We start from the raw sequence: 23,585 nt of genomic DNA, 5'->3' as shown, positions 1-23,585 counted from the left end.
GCATGGGAGCCTGGAAGAGAAAAAAAACAAGGGGAAATAAAATAAGGAGCTGTCAAGAACATAGGGTAATGAATTCAAATTCACCATATCTCTTAGCCTCTGACTATACCAAAATGTTAACTGGGTTAATATGATTTAAAAGTTAAATATTTTGCTATTTACTTTATTTTGCACTATTAAACTTTTCTGCCAAACTTCATATGGACACTGAAGAAGGTTATCCATCACTTCAATGGAATATAGGTGTCTAAAAGGTGCATAAATTTGCCAATATTTTTAGAGATTTACTGGCTTTAGAAAAGTGTTACAGTCTGGGAAAGCAGAGAACTGAATTGATTTTCTTACAATTGCATGAGCTATTCTGGAAATTGTTTCCAACTGGGAGGCATTGAACCAAGTGGGTAACAATGAAGCAAGTGAACTTCTCCTCTATCCCACTCCTGAATTGGTGTATCTCATATATATTGAAATTTTTCCATTCAAAGTTTTAACCAGTTCATTTCATGCGATGCAACAACAAGGTGTTGTGACAAGTAATGACCAAAGCTTCAAATCAGGCTGGGCACATTGTTAAACACTCCAGGTCTGAACATCATGTCCAGAGATGTGTAGACACTGAGCTATGACTGTGAACTCTGGATTGTGACATCCTTTAATGTCCTCAAACATTCATAGAATCTTTTACTCAAACTGGCCAAACTGGGCTTGTTCAAATTTTTGGCTTGGATTTAATGTTTGGTACTGTCACTGGATTATGAATAGAAAACTGTTTTCCTCTCGTGCACTGCTTGCCTGTCCTTACCTACATGAGTAGGTAAAAAAAAATTGAAGATTCAAAAACAGGGTAGTAGAAGATAAACATAATTTGGGATCTCTGTGACCTGGCTATGGACAGCAATGATGAGCCAGTTCTGTTTGATTTATTCTCACTAGGGGCTGCCCTTTCTCTGACCCAGGAGGGGGCTGTGTGGGAAGCTAGTTAGTGAGATAGGCCTCTAGTGCTGTTCTGCAGAATGTCTGGAGCCAGAGTGTTTGCAAAGAGCCTCTGATAAATAGGCAAAAAAGGCCTTGCTCGCTCCAGCTGGACTTCAGTGACGCTCAGAGATCATTGGATCCTCACGTAACAAGTCAGCAAGCAGAGATGTCCTGTGCTTGAACAAATACTGGTAAGCAGAATTAAAAATATATACTTTGATTTTATTGAAGATTTTACTTGAGTTTTGGTGACTTTTTTAAAATGCAGTTTACATCGTGGAGACTATTACAAAAAAATCAAGTTTAGTTAACACACTGACCTTCTGAAACTAAAGATATCTTTAATTTGGGGGCAATGTGGGCAAACAATTAACAGCAGTGGAATTAACTGAAGTTATGTATTATTCAGTCGATGACATGAGATAACAATAATCTGACATATAATATCCATTTAACGAAGATACTTAGAATATGGAGTTTGCCTCCTCTTATAATCTTTTAAAAGTTGGTAACACATCCGTTGGATTGCACAACATTCCCAACATTATAACGGTGATCGCGATTCAAAAAAGTTCTTAATTGGCAGTGAAGTGCTTTGGGATGTCCTGAGGTCATTAAAGGTGCTATATAAATGCAAGTTCTTTCTTTAACTACATTAACATTGACATGTGTAGTTAGAATATTGTTACTGTCGACTAACATAGAAATACTGTTGCAGTCTTGGATATGTCATTCCATAAAGCGTTAGTCTTTGAAGACCAGTCAGTTGGTCATTTGGCTTGAAATTATTATTGGCGATAATAGTAGACAAATATTCATCTGGTATTCTTATGTCCCTTATTTTAATGCAGACGTTAACTCAGCACAGAGAAAAGCCATATGAATGCATTAGATTTCTGCTAACCTTTCTAACAGTCATTTTAGGTGGCTGTAAATTAATCTATATTTAATTTCTCGAAATATAATATAAAAAGAATTATTACTACACATTTTAGCTTAAAAAATTTGAACAATAAATGCTTCAAATGATATACAACATCTAAAGAGTTAAATTCAAATCCCAAAGTGCCAGGATTCAATTGAAAAGTTTCTTGATTCCATGATAATATGGGCTATCTCCACTGCTCAGTGCAGACCAAGTACACAAGAGGAGAAAGAACAATGGAATATATACCTGTCAATCATCACACAATGGCCATCAAGCCACATAGAACATCCCTCAGTGAATTTAGAAACCATGATAAGCTTCAAGGGATCATTTGTTACCATAAAATAAACAATATCTCAATATTGCTACTGTGCTACTTACGTGAAATGCAGCTATGGTTTGAACAATACTTGTGAAATAACACTGGTACACCCAATGACTACTGAAGTACCCTCAAAAACTAAGACCTTTTTATGCTCATTGTAATGTAGATAACTCATGGGCACAGTAAAAAATGCGATCTATCTCAACAAGCGAAGCTTTGTTTAGTTATTGAGAAACCTTGATTAAGAGCCAAAGCCCATAGAACAGCACTCCACCAAGGTTGAAACAAGTAGAACAGGAGATGAGGTAAAACAAGAACTGGTGATTAGGTGACACTAAATTTGTTTTTTTAAAGTCTTTATAAATATTGGGAAGTAGGTTAGATGTTGCAGAATTTTCAGGTCTTGGAAGATGTTGTGATTGCCTTGGTTTTAAAACAGTGAGAATGTAACAAGAAGGATTGGTAATAAAGGGCAGTGTACTTGAGTCTGAGGAGGAACAGAGGAGCACTGATCACAGTAGTAACAATAATAACATGATCAAGAAAGTTTGCAATGGAGAGGAAGAGTGTAATTGGAAATGGGAGATTTTTTCTTTTATCTGTTTAGGAATGTGAAGTATTAGAAGAATCTTCTCAAGTATAAGAAGCATATGAATGTTTTGGACCAAATTGAAATTTAAAGAGAGCCAAGAGTTGTTGATAGGCGATTGCATACTGTCAAGTGACAGCTGTGTCTGAAGTAAAGTCTTCACCACTGTAGATATTTATCATATCGCACTGCTGACCAGACTTTTGCCAGATATTCAAATTATGTTTTTTTTTATAATGTATGTTTTTATCTAAAGGTGCTATATAAATGCAAGTTGTTGTTGATATCACAAGGGTGGAGTTGTGGAAAATGTGTACAATTTCCAGATTACCACGCTGTATAAATTTAATTCCAGATCAGTGCTGAGTTTGCAGCTAAAAATGACCAACACAGGAAAAATGCAGCGAGTCAGTTAGCATATCAGAAAGAGTGACAGGTTAACAATTTGAATGGAGGCTTTCATCAGAACATAGAAACATTAACCTATCTTTTCCTTTTCAGTTCCCAACAAATGTGCTGTGCACTTTCTGCCTTTACTTCAAATCTTAGTGAATATAATACTTTTTCTTAAGAACGCATGGCTTCCTGCATAAGTTTAAAACTGAAACTGGGGATGAAAATTTCTGCATACCCTGAAATAGGAATGGAGGTGTGGTGAGGTTGGACTTTTGCATGCTGCTTTGATCTTCTCATGACCCTTCCCCAAATTTACCATAACAGGGGCAGGTGACCCATACCTATAGAGGTTCATTAGAGCTTTCCAACACGCATTACTGCCAGAAGCTTGGTGCAGCAAGATGCCACTCTGAAAGTGGGAGCCCAAGACCAAAATCTGGCTAAGGAGTGCTCTCTGGCCTTTCTTTCAATGGCAAATATCCCTTCTTGGATCAATTATAATTTTCCTTCTTTACTGCAGGGCCCACTTAAGGCCCAGTGTCAAATCTTTATGTTCCTTCTGTAAATTTTCTCAATATTTGTGTGCAATAATTCCTCGTCAGTTTGCTCCTTCCATCACTAATTTCCTGCTATAAACAATTACATAGGATATAAAGCACAAGAACAGACATTCAGTCCAAACCAATCCAGGCCGGTGTGTATGCTCCACGTGAGCCTTCTCCCATTCTTTCTCATCTAACTCTATCAGCATAACCTCTATTCCCTTCTCTCTCATATGCTTATTTAGCCACCCCTTAAATGCAACTGTAGTATTCGCTTCAACCACTCCCTGTGGTAGCAAGTTGCACATGACGGGTCTAAGTGGAGTGGATAAGAAGGCCCTATTCTCCTTGATTGAGGGTTCCATAACCAGGGGGCATAGATTTAGGGTAAGAGGTAGGAGGTTTAGAAGGGATTTGAGGGGAAATTGTTTTCACCCAGAGGGTGGTGGGTATCTGGAACCCACTGCCTGAAAGGATTGTAGAGGCAGAAACACTCATGATATTTAAAAAGTACTTGGATATGCACTTGAAGTGCCATAACTTACAAGACTACAGATAAAGGGCAGGAAAAGTGGGATTAAGCTGGATGGCTACTTGTTAGCCGATGCGGATGTGATGGGATCAATGGCCACCTTCTATTCTGTAAATTTCTATGATTTTCTGTGAGGATGACTGCAACAAATTACAAGAAGATGTTAGTAAACTTGCAGAATAGCCCTATAATTAGAAAATGAATTTCAACACAGATAAGTGTGAGGCATTACATTTTGATAAGAAAAATAATGAGATTGCACATTACTTAGAAGATAAGATCTAAATGGAATAGAAGAGAAAAGAGAAAACAAATAAACAACTCAAGTTAATAAGACCATAAAAAATAAACCTAGCACTAGTGTTTATTTCTATAGGATAGAAGGATAGAATTGAAAACTAGAGAAGTCAGGCTAAACTTACATCGAATCTTAGTTAGACCATACTTGGAGTACAGTGTATAGTTTTGTCTGCCATATTATAAAAAGGATATAGAGGCACTGGAGATACCAGGACTGCAGGGAAGAATGAACAGGCTGGGCCTCTTTTCTCTTGAAAAGAAAAGGCTGAGGGGTGAACTAATAGGAGCCTTTCAAATTATGAAATGTTTTGATAGAAATTGTATTTTTGATTTCAAAGTCTAAATCATTAATATAAATTGTATACAGTGGTCCCAGCACTGATCCTTGTGGAATACCACTTGCCACCTTCTGCCACTCTAGCTGCCCTGTGTAAGATTTATCTTTGGGATAGATACACAAAGAAGGGTAAGAAGAAACAGTTTAAATATAATGTATTTTAAGAAGTAGTATTTGAAATATGATGATGCATAAGCCAAGTAAACAGAAAAGACATACGATCTGTAACTGATTGAACGGATTACCAATCTCAAGTCATATAGTGGTGCAGAGCGGTGTTAGCAGTCGTCTCAACTGATGAGGCAGGCGAGGTGTTGGTGGTTTCTTTGGTCCTCACGGTCCTCAGTCTTCTTGAGCTAACCAAAGTGTTAGGCCGATCCAGCATGGATCCACCTTGAGAAGCTCTTTTCCATCCACAGAAGATGCCTGATTTCTCTCCTGAGCACCTGTTCATATACTTAATTTCTGGTGGCTGGTGAGTGTACCATGTCAATCATATCCAAGGCAATCCCTCTCATCTCCGTCCAGAGCCCATGGAGTCATCTCCTGGCTCATTGCTTACTAGGGCATTCTATTTAACCTTTACTCATCCCACCTTGTCAACTTTAGGGATGTCTTATTTCAGAACCTGTGCTAGAATCTCTTGGCAGAGATAACAGGCCTACACTCTCCTGGCTGTCTGCCATTGGATCTTTCTTAATAGAGACAGAGACTGAGAGAGAGAACAGCTTCCTTGCAGGCAATCACAATACTATGTCTATTAATTCCCTAAGAATTCTATATTATTGAGAAGTATAATTTATTAAAGGTCCCATTTCTTACACCTTTACTCCTACTCTCTGCTTTCTGTCTTGCAACCAGTCAGTGATCCATTCTGCTACTTGTCCCTGACTCCACAAGCTATGACTTTATTTATTAGCCTATTATGTGGCACCTTATCAAACACTTTTTGGAAATCTAGATGAATTATATCTACTGTATTACCTTTGTCTACTCTCTATGACCTCTTCAAAAAATTCAATGACATTGGTCAAGCTAGATTTTCCCTTTTGAAATATATGCTGATTATTCATTATCATTGTTTTGGTTTCTAGTTGTTTTTCTGTTTCCTTCTTTAGTAGGGTTTCTATTATCTTTCCCATCACCAATGTTAAGCCAGCTGGTCTATAGTTCCTTGGACATGTTCTATTTCCCATCTAAAATATAGGTGTAACATTAATTATGTCCCAGCTCTCAGAACTACACCTTTTTCTAATGAATTCATAAATATATGTAATAGTGTCTCTGCTATCTTTCCTCCAGATTTCTGTAAAATGTGCAAATGCAATCTGTCTGGACCATGGGTTTTACCCTCATTGAGTTTGAATAGTTTATTTAATATTACTCGTCTTTTTACTTCAGGTGCGGTTATATTATCCTTAATTGTATCCTCCAATGTCTTGTTCACTTGTTCTGTTTCCGTGGTAAATACTGAAGGAAAATAACTTAATGCTTCTGCCAATTCGCTATCGCTGCCTATAATTGTATCATATTGATCCCTTAGCGGCCCTATTCCCAACCTGACTTTCCTTTTCTCATTTATATTCCTGTAGAATATTTTACTATTTTGTTTAATGTTTCTTGATAATTTAATTTCATAGTTCCTCTTTGTCTTCCTAATTGTTTCTTGACTTATGTATAGGTCTCCAAAAAGTGAGAGAGTGATAGAGGAGCAAATCTGCAGGGAAATCATAGAGATGTGCAAGAACTATAGAGTGGTGATATGGGGGAACTTTATTTACCCAAATATCGATAGGGATAATGTTAGGTTAAAGGGAAAGGAGGGGGATGAATTTCTGAAATGAGTTCAGGAGAACTTCCTTGATCAGTATGTTCTTGGCTCAACTAGAAAGGAGGCATTGCTGGTTCTGGTGCTGGGAAATGAAGTGGACCAAGTGAACCAAGTGTCTGTGGGGCGATCATCGTATCATAAAGTTTAGACTAGTAATGCAGAAAAACAAGGAACAATATAAGGAAGATAGTCTAGATTGGAAGCAAGCCAATTTCAATGTGATGAGAAGGGATCTAGCCAGAGCATATTCGAAACAAAACAGATAACTGATAGCACAAATAGAAATAAATAAGTATGATCTAATAGCCATTACAGAGACATGGCTGCAGGATGACTAAGATTGGGAACTGAATATTGAAGGGTACATGACATTTAGGAAGGACAGGAAGCTAGGAAAAGATGGAGGGGTGGCTCTGTTAATTAATGATGGTATTAGCACATTAGAGAGGGATGACCTAAGTTCAGGAAACCAGAATGTAGCAGCAGCTTGGATAGAGCTGAGAAATGATAAAGGCAAGAAGCCACTCATGGGAGTGGTGTACAGGTCCCCTAACAGTAACTACACAGTACGACAGAGTATAAAGGAAGAAATAATGGGAGCTTGTTAGAAAGGTACAATGATGATCATGGGTGATTTTAATCTACATATAGACTGGAAAACTCAGATGGACAAAGGTAACCTAAATGAGGAGTTCTTAGAATGTTCTCAGAATAGTTTCTTAGAACAGCACATTCTGGAGCCAACCAGCGAGCAGGCTATACTAGACCTAGTATTGTGCAATGAGATAGGATTAATTGATGACCTCATAGTGAAGTTGCCTCTAGGTAGCAGCGATCATAATATGATTGAATTTTACATTCAGTTTGAGGAAGAGAAGAATGGATCCAAGACTAGTATTGTAAACTTAAATAAGGGCAATTATGAGGGCATGAAAGCAGAGCTAGCTAAAGTGAATTGGCAAATTAGGTTAAGGTTAGGTCAATAGAGATGCAGTGGCAGACATTTAAGGGGATATTTCAGAATACACAGAATAGATACATTCCAACGAGAAAGAAAAATTCCAAGGGAAGGACCCAATATCTGCAGTTAACTAAAAAAGTTAAAGATAGTATCAAACTTAAAGAAAAAGCATATAATTGTGCAAAGATGGGTGGCAGGTCAGAAGATTGGATAGAATATAAAAACAGCAAAGAATGACTAAAAGATTGATGAGCAGGGAAAAATTAGAGTATGAGAGAAAGCTGGCTAGAAATATAAAAGCAGATAGTAAGAGTTTCGATAGATACTTAAAAAAAGAAGAGTTAACAAAGTGAGTGTTGATCCTATAGAAAGTGAGTCTGGGCAGTTTGGGCAGAAGAATAAAAAAGAAGCATATTATCTAAATGGTGAGAGATTGCAGAGCTCTGAGATGCAGAGGGATCTGGATGTCTTAGTGCATGAATCACAAAAGGTTAGTATGCAGGTGCAGCACGCAATTAGGAAGTTAATAGAATATTATCATTTATTGCGAGGGGAATTGAATACAAAAGTAGAGAGGTTATGCTTCAGTTATACAGGACATTGGTGAGACCACATCTGGAGTACTGTGTACATTACTGGTCTCCTTATTTAAGGAAGGATGTAAATGCTTTGGAGGCAGTACAGAGAAGGTTTACTAGACTAATACCTGGAATGGGCAGAAACATAGAAACATAGAAAATAGGAGCAGGAGTAGGCCATTTGGCCCTTTGGGCCTGCTCCGCCATTCATTATGATCATGATTGATCATCCAACTCAGGTGCCTGTTCCGGCTTTCGCCCCATACCCTTTGATCCCTTTAGACCCAAGAGCTATTTCTAACTCCTTTTTGAAAACATTCAATGTTTTGGCCTCAGCTGCTTTCTGTGGTAGCGAATTCCACAGGCTCACCACTCTCTGGGTGAAGAAATTTCTCCTCATCTCAGTCCTGAAAGGTTTACCCCATAGCATTAGACTATGACCCCTGGTTCTGGACTCCCCCACCATTGGGAACATCCTTCCTGCATCTACCCTGTCAAGTCCTGTTAGGATTTTATAGGTTTCTATGAGATCCCCCCCTCACTCTTATGAACTCCAGCGAATATAATCCTAACCGACTCAATCTCTCCTCATATGTCAGTCCTGCCATCCCAGGAATCAGTCTGGTAAACCTTCACTGCACTCCCTCTATAGCAAGAACATCCTTCCTCAGATAAGGAGACCAAAACCACACACAATATTCCAGGTGTGGCCTCACCAAGGCCCTGTATAATTGCAGCAAGACATCCTGCTTCTGTACTCGAATCCTCTCGCGATGAAGGCCAACATACCATTTGCATTTTTTACTGCCTGTTGCACCTGCATGCTTACCTTCAGCGACTGGTGTACGAGAACACCCAGGTCTCGCTGCATATTCCCCCTCTCAGTTTATAGCCATTCAGATAATAATCTGCCTTCCTGTTTTTGCTACCAAAGTGGATAACCTCACATTTATCCACATTATACTGCATCTGCCATGCATTAGCCCACTCACTCAACTTGTCCAAATCACCCTGAAGCCTCTCTGCATCCTCCTCACAACTCACCCTCCCACCCAGTTTTGTGTCATCTGCAAATTTGGAGATATTACATTTAGTTCCCTCATCTAAATCATTAATGTATATTGTGAATAGCTGGGGTCCCAGCACCAATCCCTGCGGTACCCCACTAGTCACTGCCTGCCATTCCGAAAAAGACCCATTTATCCCTACTCTTTGTTTCCTGTCCGCCAACCAATTTTCTATCCATGTCTTGGTTGTCTTATGAGGAATGGTTGGACAGCCGAGGCTTGTATCCGCTGGAGTTTAGAGGCAAGTCAATTGAAACATATAAGATCCTGACGGATCTCGAACTAGGGGTCACTGTTTAAAAATAAGGGGTCACCCATTTAAGACAGATGAGGAGAAATCGTTTCTCTCAGAGGGTTGTGAGTCTTTGGAACTCTCTTCATCAAAAGATAGTGGAAGCAGAATCTTTAAATATTTTTAGGCAGAGGTAGATAGATTCTTGATAAGCATGGTGGTGAAAGGTTATTGGGGGTAGCAGGAATGCAGAGTTGATCTTATTGAATGGCGGAGCAGGCTCGAGGGGCCGAGTGGCCTACTCCTGCTCCTAATTCGTATGTTCATAGAATAGAACCAAAGACTGACAGGAAAAACTGTAACAGAACAATGGGTTATCTTTCATGAAGAAATGCTTCAGGTACAGGCTAGGAACATTCCAACAAGGGCGAAAGGTAGGGGAACCAAAAACAGCAAAATTAAAGCCTATGGAATTAAAGGGGCAGTAGCAGCATGGATATAAATTGGGTAAGGGATAGAAAGCCGAGAGTGGTGGTGAACTGTTGTTTTTTCAGACTGGAGGGAAGTATATAGTGGTGTTCCCCAGGGATCAGTATTAGGACCACTGCTTTTTTAATATATATTAATGACCTGGACTTGGATACACAGGGCATAATTTCTATGTTTGCAGATGATACAAAACCCAGAAATGTAGTAAACAATGAGAATAGTAAAAGACTGCAGGAGGACATAGACAGGCTGGTAAAATGGGAAGATACATGGAAGATGAGGATTAACACAGAGAAGTGTGGAGTGATAGACTTTGGGAGGAAGAAAGAGGAAAGGTAATATGAACTAAATGGTACAATTTTAAAGTGGACGGAGAGACCTGGGAGTAAGATACGCAAGATTCTGTGAAGGTAGCAGGATGAGTTGAGGCTATTAATTGCAGAATATAGGATCTTTGGCTTTATTAATAGAGAATGGTGTACAAAAACAGAGATGTGGTGCTAAACCTTTCTAAAACAGAGAAGATTAAGAGGAGATTTAATGGAGGTGCTCAGAATCATGAATGATTTTGATAGAATAAATAAGGAAAAACCATTTGCAGTGGCAGAAGAGTCAGTAACCAGAAGATACAGATTTAAGGCATTTGGCAAAAGAAGCAGAGGAAAAAATTTTATGCAGTGAATTATTGTGATCTGGAATACACTGTCTGAAAGGGTGGGAGAAGCAGATTGAACTGGAACATTCTTAAGAGGAGTGGATAAATACTTGAAGGGACAACATGCACAGGGCTATGGAAAAAAGCAGGTGAGTGGGAATAACTGGATAGGAGGCACAGGTAAGATGGGCTGAATGGCCTTCTGTGCTGTATCATTCTATGATTGTAATTACACGATGCGATAAGGTGTGTCTTTAATGCTGTACACTGGACAGCATTTATCACAGCAAATATCACAAAAATGAACAACACAGCATGCAGCATGTAATATATAATATATAACGTACAGTGTAGACCATACACATGTAATGCATATCAAAAGATATGGAGCTCGCAATATAGAGAGTGAAATGTGAGTTGCATAAGGCAGAATGTGGCAATTATTATACAGCATATTGTGCCCAATGCAAAATATACAGTAACGCCAATCTCAACAGACACAGAATGGAACAAGCCATAGGCTGTGTGCTATATTGTATAAGCGATAACTCAACGATAGATGTGTCTGAACCATATAGCATTTAAATTCTACTATTGATATCTGACAGCTCCCTTTCACAGTGTCCAGGTCAAGTTCATGTAATTAGATCAGATTTTAATAGTATATCAGTGACAAAAACATAAACATGTAATGATTTATCTGGCAAATAAAATAAAGACATATTTATGTACTGCCTTTCATAAGAACTTCCCAAAGCACTTTACAGCTAGTGAAGTACTTTTTGAATTATACTCATTATTGTGGTGTAGGAAACGTGGACACCGATTTTTGTACAAGGTCCCACAAACAGGATAATTTTTTAGTGCAATTAGTTGAGATCAGGAGACAAGGGAGAACTCCACTGCTCTTCTCCATAATTGTGTCCTAGAATCTTTTATGCCCACCTGAGAAGACTGACAGGGCCTCGTTTTATTATCTTCTTTGAAAGACGGCACCTCCAACAGTGCAGCACTCCCTCAGTACTGCAGTGAAGTGACACCCTTGAATATGTCTCTGGAGCAGGGCTTCTTTCTGTTGGGAGATTCCTAGCCTCTGCTCAATGTATTCACAAGGCAGCACAGCTGTGATCAGGCACCCAATGAAGGGAGAGAAACTGGAGCTGCATCTCACCATTCACTGTGCCAGTGTGCCCATGTGCAGTGATGCCCACAGGCCAGCAAAAAAAGGGGTGGTATAAGCAGATATCATATACCTGAACTTTTATAAATCAGCACAAACCATACCTGTGTTCTTAAGCCGGAATATGTACCGATGATTTATGAGATATTACCAGAACTAATTGTAAATGTTGTTCTACTTGATCATGTTCTGTATAGAGGAAACACTATGGGAACCCATAGTTATAATTTATATCCAACAAGCGGACTGACCTGATAACTGAGAAGTGATGAAATAAGTTATTGTCAATGCCATGAATGGGTCATAAATCTTGTTTCATAGGTCTGCACTATGTAACAGGCTATTCTACTGTTGAAGGCATTGCTCTGATGCAATTACACTTTTCTACACACTGTCCTGCAAGACCCATCACATCACTTCCTACTTTAATTCATTCTTTGCCAGGACTGGAAAAGTATAATTCCACAGCTTTTCCTTCTTTTTATAATATTCAGGCTTTCAAAACCCAATCATTGTCCCTGTGCTAGGCAGGGAGTAGAATCAGTTTTGGTTCATTATCCTGTAATAGCTGCTGGAAATTGAACATTGGAGGAGAATAGACTCAGGTTTGGCACTGATGCCGTCCACGGTAGACCAGCCTGCTCTCGTTTGTTATTTATTGTCACACAAGAAGAATGGCTGTAGCTGATGTAGCCAACAGCTGTGGACCTTCAGGTGATGAAGGAATATGCTTTTGTCATATTACCTAAATTACTGAAGGGAGCACTGGGAGAAGTGGCCAATAACTCCAGACAGCCAAAACTAGACCATTCCTTCTCTTTGTAAGTTTTCAATTTATGTTAAATTGTTTCATTATTATTTTCTTTTATAGTTGAGTAATCTTTAGTTAGAATGTACTGTCCCGGCTCCATAAATGATCTCAATATCAATACCATGTACCAAATTTATATTTTACATCCAGAAGTGTTTGATTAAGATACTGCCCAGGGTTTCTCCATGGATCTGTCTACCTTTAATTTGTTTAAAAATGAAATATAAAAATGAAATGAGATAGAACAGGGGCAAGGCCAATTTTACTAAACTGAGGAGTGATTTAGTGAAAATGGACTGGAAACAGCTACTTGATGGTAAATCAGTGTCAGAACAGTCAGAGGCATTCAAAGGGGAGATTCAAGGGGCTCAGAGTAAACATGTTTTCACAAAGGAAAAGGGTGAGATGGCCAAATCGAGAGCCCCATGGGTGTCAGGGAGCTTACATGGTAAGATAAGGCAGAAAATGAAAGCTTATGTCCAACACCAATAACTCAATACTACAGAAAGCCGAGAGGAGTATAGAAAGTGGAGGGGAGAAATCAGAAAGGAAATTAGGAAAGCAAATAGAGGGCATGAAAGAATATTGGCAAGTAAAATCAAGGTGAACCCAAAGATGTTTTATCAATTGTTACAACCAGGTGAGCAATGTGTCTGGGGGTCTCTTGCTGTCTTTACCTGGTCTCATTGTAACAGGGTTTAATTTTAAACATTGTGTTTTGAGCTCCCTTTTTGTGAATCCTTGTTCACAGTTTCCAAATATAAGACAAAGAAATGAGCACAAACAGATTTTTTTTGGTTTAAAGCAGAAAGATGAAATTTATTAAACCTTAAAATTAAACTCAAACTCTAATACAGCTCACGCCTACGGATATACGACACACCCACGTTAGCATACACGTGATATAAACATGCAAAAATAGGGACAGAAAAGAGCAGAAGTAAAGATAAGTAGAGCAGTTTGAGGCAATATCTTGTTACTGTTTGTCAAGTTCGCTGTAGTCCTTGATTGAAGATATGGTCTTACATTTTGTTGGGGTCCAATCTTATTCTTAAGCTTTGTTCACGTAGGAAACCTTTTCTCTCTCTGAGTGTACGTGTCTTCAATGGTTTCAGTTCCCTGAGAGATGAGCAGGCAGGCAGACAGACAGGAGAGGAGATGTTCTCAGTCCATGAGCACACGACATTCTCTTGATCCCTTTGTTAGGAGTTTAAAATTCAAAAAGCTCCCTTGGTGCTCAGCTGGCTAGTCATGTGACTAGCTCCTTATATAGAACACTCTGTTCAACATCCTTTGTTGGAAGTTCAAATCCAAAAGCTCTAACCAGCTAGAGATGTAACTAGACCTGGTTTGACAACTTCTGTGTATTGGAGAAACAGGGACCGACTCCCTTTGTTTCCACATTGTCTTGTATTATGCAAATGTCCTACCAGTCCGAGATTGCAATTTTTTTACATTTTAATATTCATGTGGTGAAATAATGTGTGCCTCAGTCTTGGCAGGTGGGGTTTGCCTGACACAATACATTAAGAGTAAGAGGGTAACTAAGGAGAGAGTAGGGCCCATAAAAGACCAAAAAGGTAACCTATGTGTAGGGGCGGAAGATGCTGGTACGGTTCTTAATGAATACTTTGCATCTGTCTTCACAAAAGAGGGGGAACGATGCAGGTAGAGTAGTTAAGGAAGAGAGGTGTGAAGTATTGGATGTGATAAACATAGGAAGAGAGGAAATTTTAATGGGATTAGCATCCTTGAAAGTTGATAAATCATCAATGCCAGATGAAATGTACCCTGGGCTGTTCAAAGAAACAAGAGAGAAAATAAGAAGGTCTGTCCATCATTTTCCAGTCCTCAGTGGATACAGGTGTGGTGCCAGAGGATTGGAGAACTGCTAACATTGTACCTCTGTTTAAAAAGGGAGCGAAAGATAGACTGAATAATTACAGGCCAGTCAGTCTAACCTCAGTAGTGGGCAAATTATTGGAATCTATTCTTAGAGACAGGATAAACTGTCACTTAGAAAGGCACAGGTTAATCAAGGATAGTCAGCATGGATTTGTTAAGGGAAGATCTTGTTTGACCAACTTGATCGAAAAAATTTTGATGAAGTAACAAGGAAGATAGATGAGGCTAGTGCAGTTGATGTGGTCTACGTGGATTTTAGCAAGATTTTTGACAAGGTCCCACATGGCAGACTGGTTAAAAAAAAATCCTATGGGAACCAGGGAAATGCAGCAAGGTGGATACACAATTGGATCAGTGGCAGGAAACAAAGGGTAATTGTTGACGGGTGTTTTTGCGACTGGAGGGCTGTTTCCAGTGGCGTTCCACTGGGTCCCCTGCTTTTTGTGGGATATATTAACAATTCAGATGTAAATATAAGGGGCATGATCAAGAAGTTTGCAGACAACACAAAGATTGGCCGTGTGGTAGATAGTGAGGAGGAAAGCTGTCGCTGCAGGAAGATATTGATGGTCTGGTCAGATGGGCAGAAAAGTGGCAAATGGAATTCAACCTGGAGAAGTGTGAGGTGATGCATTTGGGGAGGTCAAACAAGGCAAAGGAATACAAGATTAATGGGACAATACTCAGAAGTGTAGAGGAAGTGAGGGACTTTGGAGTGAATGTCCACAGATCCCTGAAGGTAGCAGGACAGATCGATAAAGTGGTTAAGAAAGCATACGGAATCCTTTCCTTTATTTACTGAGGTATAGAATATAAGAGCAAGGAGGTTCTGCTGGAACTGTGTAAATCATTGATTAGGTGACAACTTGAGTACAGTGTGCAATTTTGGTCAGCTCATTACAGAACGGATGTAATTTCAGTAGAGAGGATAGAGAGGAGATTTACGAGGATGTTGCCCGGACTGAAAGGGTGCAGCTATGAGGAAAGATTGGATAGGCTGGGGTTGTTCTCCTTGGAACAGAGAAGGCTGAGGGGAGATCTGATTGAAATGTACAAAGTTTTGTGGGGTCTGGATAGAGTGGAGGTGAAGGGTCTATTCACCTTAGCAGAGAGGTCAGTGGTGAGAGGGCATAGAGTTAAAGTAAAAAAATTAGAGGGGAGATGAAGAAAAGCTTTTTCACCCAGAGGGTGGTGGGGGTCTGGACCTCACTGCCTGAAAGGGTAGTTAAGGCAGAAACCCTCAACTCATTCAAAAGGAGTCTGGATATACACCTCAAGTGCCGTAAACTGCAGGGCAATGGACTAAATACTGGAAGGTGGGACTTGAATAGGTGATCGTTTTTCAGCTGGCACAGACGCGATGGGCCAAGTGGCTCCTTTCTGTGCCTTAAACTTTCTATGATTCTCTGAACTGCTGTGGTTTTTTCTGGGGTAGGGGATGAGAGAGAGAGGAGTTCGAAACCTGTATTTCATATCAGAAGGAGATGTGAATGACATTTTGAGCTGATGAAAATCTGCCTTCAGCAGTACAAAGGAATAGAATTGCACTAATTGGCCCAGAAATTGGATTGTGCCCAAAGTGCGGCACAATCCCCAGGTAGCATGCCCTGCAGGAGCCCAACAACACAAGACCACAGCAAATTGGTCTGCTGGCCTCATTTGTGTATTTCTGGTGAGCTGCAGGGGCATGTCACTGGGGAACTGGCAAGACTGGCTGGCTTGGGAGCCAGCTAAAGTTGTTAGGGGAGTCTGTGGGGTGATGGCATTGGAGGGAGTAGAGGCATTCAGGAATGGGCCATGTGGTGGCCAGCAGTGGGCTGTGTATTTAATAAGGCGCCTGAAAGAGGTCGCCTGCTCCTCCCAGCTATACGATCATGCAAGTAGAAAAATTCAAACTAATCTTTCCAGTGGCAACCTCCAGTGGTCTCTTCAGGGATGCTGAAGAAACAGATTGCAGTGTGTCTGGCACATACTATGGTCATGCACAGTCACGTTTTGCAAAAGGGTCCTCAGCAATAGGCTTCCCAAAAAAAAATAGAAAATGCTTGAAATACTCAACAGGTCAGTCAGCATCTTTGGCAAGAGAAATAGAATTCACGTTTCAGGTCTGTGACCTTTTGACAGTACTGGAAAAAGCTAGAGATGTAACAGGTTTTAAGAAATTAGAGAGGCAGGAGAAGCAGGAAGGGAGGAAAGTAAAAAAAAAGGAAGATCTGTGATAGGGTGGAAGGCAGGAGAGATTAAATGAGAAAAGGTTTGATGGTGCAAGGCCAAAGGAGATGGCAATGAGACAAGTAAAGTTAGGTCTAGAGGAGGTGTAAATGGGAAAGCATAATCATCCCCAAAGTGTCTAAAACAGTGGGACCGGAGTTTATGATCTGAAATTGTTGAATGTAATGTTGAGTCCGGAAGGTTGTAAAGTGACTAATCAAAAGTTGAGCTACTGTTCCTTGAGCTTATGTTGAGCTTAATTTGAACAGTGTCGGAGGCTGAGGACAGAGAAGTCAGAGTGGAAATGGAGCAGAGAATTAAAATGGCAAGCAATCGAAGCTCGGGGTCATGCTTGCAGACTGAATGGAGGGGTTACACAAAGCAGACACCCAATCTGCATTTGGTCTCCAGTGTAGAGCAGACTGCAACATGAGCAGCAAATACAGTATACTAAATTGAAAGAAGTACAAGTAAATTGATGTTTCACCTGGAAGGAGTGTTTGGGGCCCTGAACAGTAGGAAGAGAAGCACCTCCTGCACTTGCATGGGAATGTGCTGTGGGAAGGAGAGGGGTATTGGGGGTGACTGAGGAGTGGACAGGGTATCACGGAGGGAAAGGTCCCTTTGGAATGTAAGGGAAGGGGAAGTTGTGTTTGGTAATGGCATTATGCTGCAGGTGGCGGAAATAGTGGAGGAGGATCCATTCAATTTGTTGAGCCTGGTAGAGTGGAAGGTGAGGACAAGAGGAGCCCTCTAATGGTTTGGGAAGGGAGGGAAAGGGGTCAGTGCAGGTGTGGGAAATGAATTGGACCCTGTCAACCACGGTGGAGAGGAATCCTCAGTTGAGGAAAAAGGAAGACATATCGGAAGCACTAGTATGGAAGATGGCATCATCAGTACAGATGTGACAAAGATGGAGAATCTGGTAGAATGGAATAGAGTCCTTACAGGAAGCGGTTGGAAGGAAGTGTAGTCAAAATAGATGTGGTAGTCAGTGGGTTTATAGTGGATATCGGTCAATAGTCTATCCCCAGGAATGGAGACAGGGAAGTTGAGTAAGGGAAGGGAAGAGTAGGAGGCGAGAGAAGGGTGGAAATTGGAAGCAAAGGGGATGCAATTTCCCAGTTCAGGGTAAGAGCAGGAAACGGCACCGATATAGTCATCAATATAGCAGGAAAAAAGGTGAGGGAAGGGATCTGGATAGGACTGGAGCAAAGAATGTTCACATATCCCATGAAAAGGCTAGGACACATATGGCTTCCCACAGTAACATCTTTTATTTGAAGGAAATGACTGTAATTAATGGAGAGGTTGTTCAATGTGAGAACCAGTTCAACCAGGCAAGAAAGGGTGGTGTTGCATGGGAACTGGTTGTGCCTCCGTTCAAGGAAGAAGTGGAGAGCCCTCAGGCTGGCCTGGTGGGGATGGAGGTGCAGAAATATTGGAGATTCATGACGAAACAGGAAACTGTAAGGTGGTGGAGGTAAGAGTTGCAGATGTAGGTGAGAAGATAAAAATAGAGTCGAGTTAGGAAGATATCAAAGAACAAAGAACAAAGAACAGTACAGCACAGGAACAGGCCATTCGGCCCTCAAAGCCTGCGCCGATCTTGATGCCTGCCTAAATTAACACCTTCTGCACTTCCGGGGCCCATATCCCTCTATTCCCATCCTATTCATGTATTTGTCAAGATGTCTCTTAAACGTCGCTATCGTATCTGCTTCCACCACCTCCCCTGGCAGCAAGTTCCAGGCACTCACCACCCTCTGTGTAAAAAACTTGCCTCGCACATCCCCTCTAAACTTTGCACTTCGCACCTTAAACCTATGTCCCCTAGTAACTGACTCTTCCACCCTGGGAAAAAGCTTCTGACTATCCACTCTGTCCATGCCGCTCATAACTTTGTAAACCTCTATCATGTCGCCCCTCCACCTCCATCGTTCCAGTGAAAACAATCCGAGTTTATCCAACCTCTCCTCATAGCTAATGCCCTCCAGATCAGGCAACATCCTGGTAAACTTCCTCTGTACCCTCTCCAAAGCCTCCATGTCCTTTTGGTAGTGTGGCGACCAGAATTGCACACAATATTCTAAGTGTGGCCTAACTAAGGTTCTGTACAGCTGCAACATGACTTGCCAATTTTTATACTCTATGCCCCGACCGATGAAGGCAAGCATGCTGTATGCCTTCTTGACTACCTTATCCACCTGTGTTGCCACTTTCAGTGACCTGTGGACCTGTACACCCAGATCTCTCTGCCTGTCAATACTCCGAAGGGTTCTGCCATTTACTGTATACCTCCCACCTGCATTAGACCTTCCAAAATGCATTACCTCACATTTGTCCGGATTAAACTCCATCTGCCATTTCTCCGCGCAAGTCTCCAACCGATCTATATCCTGCTGTATCCTCTGACAATCCTCATCATTATCCACAACTCCACCAACCTTTGTGTCGTCCGCAAACTTACTAATCAGACCAGCTACATTTTCCTCCAAATCATTTATATATACAACAAACAGCAAAGGTCCCATGACTGTGGAACACCACTAGTCACATTCCTCCATTCAGAAAAACACCCATCCACTGATACCCTCTGTCTTCTATGACTGAGCCAGTTCTGTATCCATCTTGCCAGCTCCCCTCTGATCCCGTGTGACTTCACCTTTTGTACCAGTCTGCCATGCGGGACCTTGTCAAAGGCTTTACTGAAGTCCATATAGATAACATCCACTGCCCTTCCTTCATAAATCATCTTTGTCACTTCCTCAAAAAACTCAATCAAATTAGTAAGACACGACCTCCCCTTCACAAAACCATGCTGTCTCTCGCTAATAAGTTCGTTTGTTTCCAAATGGGAGTAAATCCTGTCCCGAATAATCCTCTCTAATAGTTTCCCTACCAATGACGTAAAGCTCACCGGCCTATAATTTCCTGGATTATCCTTGCCACCCTTCTTAAACAAAGGAACAACATTGGCTATTCTCCAGTCCTCTGGGACCTCACCTGTAGCCAATGAGGATGCAAAGATTTCTGTCAAGGCCCCAGCAATTTCTTCCCTTACCTCCCTCAGTATTCTGGGGTAGATCCCATCAGGCCCTGGGGACTTATCTACCTTAATGCTTTGCAAGACACCCAACACCTCCTCCTTTTTGATAATGAGATGACTGAGAGTATCTGCACTCCCTTCCCTCGGCTCATCATCCACCAAGTCCTTCTCTTCAATTCCATGGGGGCAAGAACAGACTGAAACCAATGGGCCTACGAGGGAAGTTTTGTTTCTAGATATTGGGAAGGCAGTAGAAGCACACCCAAGTTAGGTATGGTATGATGCAAAATAAAGTTCCCCTCTACCCTACAGAAAAAAAACTGCGTCTGTTTGACATTTTTCCATTTTTCATTCCAGCCAACATAACATTGCTCCTTTAGTGCCATTCAGGGGCAGTTTTGTGTGCAGTACTGTGCAGACTAGAGACTGAATTGAGATGGCTCACTCATTTTACATAGAATCCTTACAGTGGATAAGCCACAAAGACTTTCAATCCATTTGTCTGGATTTAATTTGAATCCTGAACCTCGGGTAAATGCACTGCATCACTAGTCCAATAAATAAATTTAGATAACATTATGAAAACAGTTTAACTGCTCATTCAATTTTTTCACTTTATGAGATCCTGCTGCAAGTAACATGGCCGCTTCCCCATTCGCACCCCATTGCTTAGTCCCCATTGATAGAGTAATTAAGGAGAAACTGTTTCCAGTGGTAGAAGGGTCAGTAAGCAAAGAACACAGATTTAGGATAATTGGCAAAGGAATTAGAGATGAGTTGTTGTAATCTGGAATTCACTGCCTGCGGTGGGGGTGGGGGGCGGTGCAGGGAGGGGGTATCTGGGTTTGTGAAAACAGATTCAGTGGTAACTTTCAAAAGGTGATTGGATATATATTTGGGGGGTAAAGAATTTGCGAGGCTGTGAGGATGGGTTGAGGGTGTGGCAAAGGCATGTGTGCCCAATGGTTGGCTTCTGTGCTGTACCATTCTATGATTGACAGCATTAGGGAAATAACATTGCTGACATAATAACAGTCATTGTACTTCAAAGTTATTCAGTGTATGTGAAACACTATAAGATTTTTATGTGGTGTGATAAGGTACAATATAAATGCAATTTTTAAGAATATTATAGGACCCAATAGTGTATATTTATTGCAATTACTATTACTACATATGATATTTCAATCCACTGTGTAGGACATTTTTACATTGTTCTATCTTTTACTGTTCAGTTAGCATTTTTGTTTTTTGCATCATTTTGTCCTCAGGGCTCTCATCACAGTGAATTATTCTACAAATATACTCATAAATAATGAAAGCAAAGTGAAATGAAGGCTATTCTCTCCAACAGCTGCTCCATGTAATAACGAAGTTTATATAAGTCTTATTAAAGTCCCTAGAGGATGGACATGAGTCCCCAGAACAAAACTACTCTTTAGTTTGGCACAATTCCCATTAATTAAATAACCTTGCATGCAGACATAGTAAAGATGGATAGTGTGGGAAATGGAAACGTCACACTTGTATAGAGTATGTGTGTGGTGCTGCTCTGAGCTTTTTAGATTGAATGCACACTGGGAGTTATTTAGAGGAACTCTGATCCCTAGTAGTGCAGTAGGGAAGGAAGCATTCATATTCATTGAAGGACTAGGAGACATGTGCATCAGTTATTACCTGTAATTGGCTCTGGGAATAGCAAATTCTTCAGGCATATCAGTACAGAAACCCGTAAAGACCTGTGCACAAGTGCATTCATGTGTCCTGCTTGATGGTGACAACAGGAGAGGGGAGGAAAAATGTTATTTCCCTAATGCTGTCAATCATAGAAGCCAATCATTTGGCACACATGCCTTTGCCACACCCTCAACACATCCTCACAGCCTTGCAAATTCTTTACCCCCCAAATATATATCCAATCACCTTTTGAAAGTTACCACTGAATCTGTTTTCACAAACCGAGATACCCCCTCCCTGCACCGCCCCCCACCCCCACCCCCACCCCCACCCCCACCGCAGGCAGTGAATTCCAGATTACAACAACTCATCTCTGATTCCTTTGCCAATTATCCAAAATCTGTGTTCTCTGCTTACTGACCCTTCTACCACTGGAAACAGTTTCTCCTTAATTACTCTATCAATGGGGACTAAGCAATGGGGAGCGAATGGGGGAGCGGGACTGACTGAACAGCTCCGTGGAGAGCCAGCATGGACTCGATGGGCTGAATGGCCTCCATATGTGCCATAAATGACTCCATGACTCTAAAACCATTCATGATCCTGAACACCTCTGTTAGTTCTCCCCTTAACATTTTCTGCTCCAAGGTGAACAGCTTTAGCATCTCTAGTTTCTCCCCATAACTGAAGTCTCGCTCATACCTGGTATCACTCCAGTAAATCTGTTCTGCACCCTCTCCAAGGCCCCAACACCTTTCCCAAATTTACTTTGCTTCATTTTTTGGAACTTTCCCATGCCATGTCCCATTTCCGGCTCACGTAATTTACTTGACATTGTCACAGACTTGATTTGTTTGTTGATAAAAAATAATTTAATTAACATTTGGAAAGGCTATATGCAATGATTGTTCCTCTTACCCACATTCCAATAGGTACATGATATGCACAATGCTAAAATTCCCCTAAAGTAAAGTTAAAGCTGCTTTTTAAGTGGATTTTGATTGCTTCAGTTTTCTCCAGTTGATAAGCAGTGTCTGATCTTTGCAATGAGATTATGATGAGTCACTTTGCTGCAAAACAAACATTTACTGTGACAGATAAGAAGCTAGCGCGCCACAGGCTGCACCTTGATACACTGCATTCTGTTTACAAAACTAGAAATCCTGTGTCTTTTAACCCCCCTCCCCTCCTCCAACTGCATACAACAGAGGAAAAAAAACTACTTTGACATTTTGACAATCAACATTTGATCCTGCAGTATGCATGGCCACTGTCAGTATCAGCATCTCACAGAGCTCTTGTACAATTTTTGACATAATCCCATTGTTGATCATCTCTCATTGGCTCCTTTTGATCTTCAAACAGAGTTGTCCAAGATCCAAACATTTGCAGTATTGAAAAAAAAGCGCTGAACAACAGAGAACAGTGCCATATTTAGACAACTGAGACTTCAGAAATACAAAAGCAAAATGCTTAATTGTATTTGCATCTTTGGAGTAGACTAACCTAATGGATAGTAGGATATAAATTCTGCGATGCTGTTACTGAAGTGCAGGAGGTGCAGAACCTCTGCTCTGCTTTAATCTGCTGCTGACACTGTCCCAAGTCTGGGCCATGGGGCCATTTTAATAAGTGGGCATTTGGACCTGCAGTGATGCAACAGAGACCCTCAACCCATGTGTAACATAAGAGTGACCCTGCCCCGCTGAGGAGAGGCAAAAGATTGAATCAGACTAGAGCGAAAGTTAGCAGCATTTACTTTCTTTACCTTCAGGAAACAGAGGAGTCACTTAATAGCATTAGCATTTGCCTTTCTGTGATGGATTCTTCACATGGCAGGACCTATGCTTGCTCTCAGTACATATAAGTCCTCGTGGAGTGATTTGGGCAGAATCCTTGGGGTAACTTGAGAACACCCCAGTTATGTCTACAAACTGCCAAAGCTACATAAGAAGACATGCCTGTTCCCTGGATTGTAATTTCTGGATGAATTCTCAATGAGATGGAAACCCGGT

At 40.9% G+C, this 23,585-nt stretch overlaps 1 protein-coding gene across 7 annotated transcripts in view; it reads left to right on the top strand.

The window, feature by feature from the left end:
- The first annotated feature begins 995 nt into the window (after positions 1–995).
- LOC137383789 (bile acid receptor-like) overlaps positions 996–23,585 on the top strand; it is a 181,451-nt gene continuing 158,861 nt past the window's right edge. For 6 of the 7 annotated variants that reach the window (XM_068056998.1, XM_068057000.1, XM_068056999.1 and 3 more), the window contains exon 1: positions 996–1,166. The gene's annotated coding sequence lies outside the window, so the exon portion shown is untranslated. The remainder of the gene's footprint in view (positions 1,167–23,585) is intronic. The other variant, XM_068056994.1, reaches the window with a different exon arrangement.

Source organism: Heterodontus francisci, chromosome 25 (genome assembly GCF_036365525.1).
Source record: "Heterodontus francisci isolate sHetFra1 chromosome 25, sHetFra1.hap1, whole genome shotgun sequence".
In the NCBI taxonomy this organism is placed as follows: domain Eukaryota; kingdom Metazoa; phylum Chordata; class Chondrichthyes; order Heterodontiformes; family Heterodontidae; genus Heterodontus; species Heterodontus francisci.
This window is presented reverse-complemented; position numbering and strand designations above follow the sequence as displayed.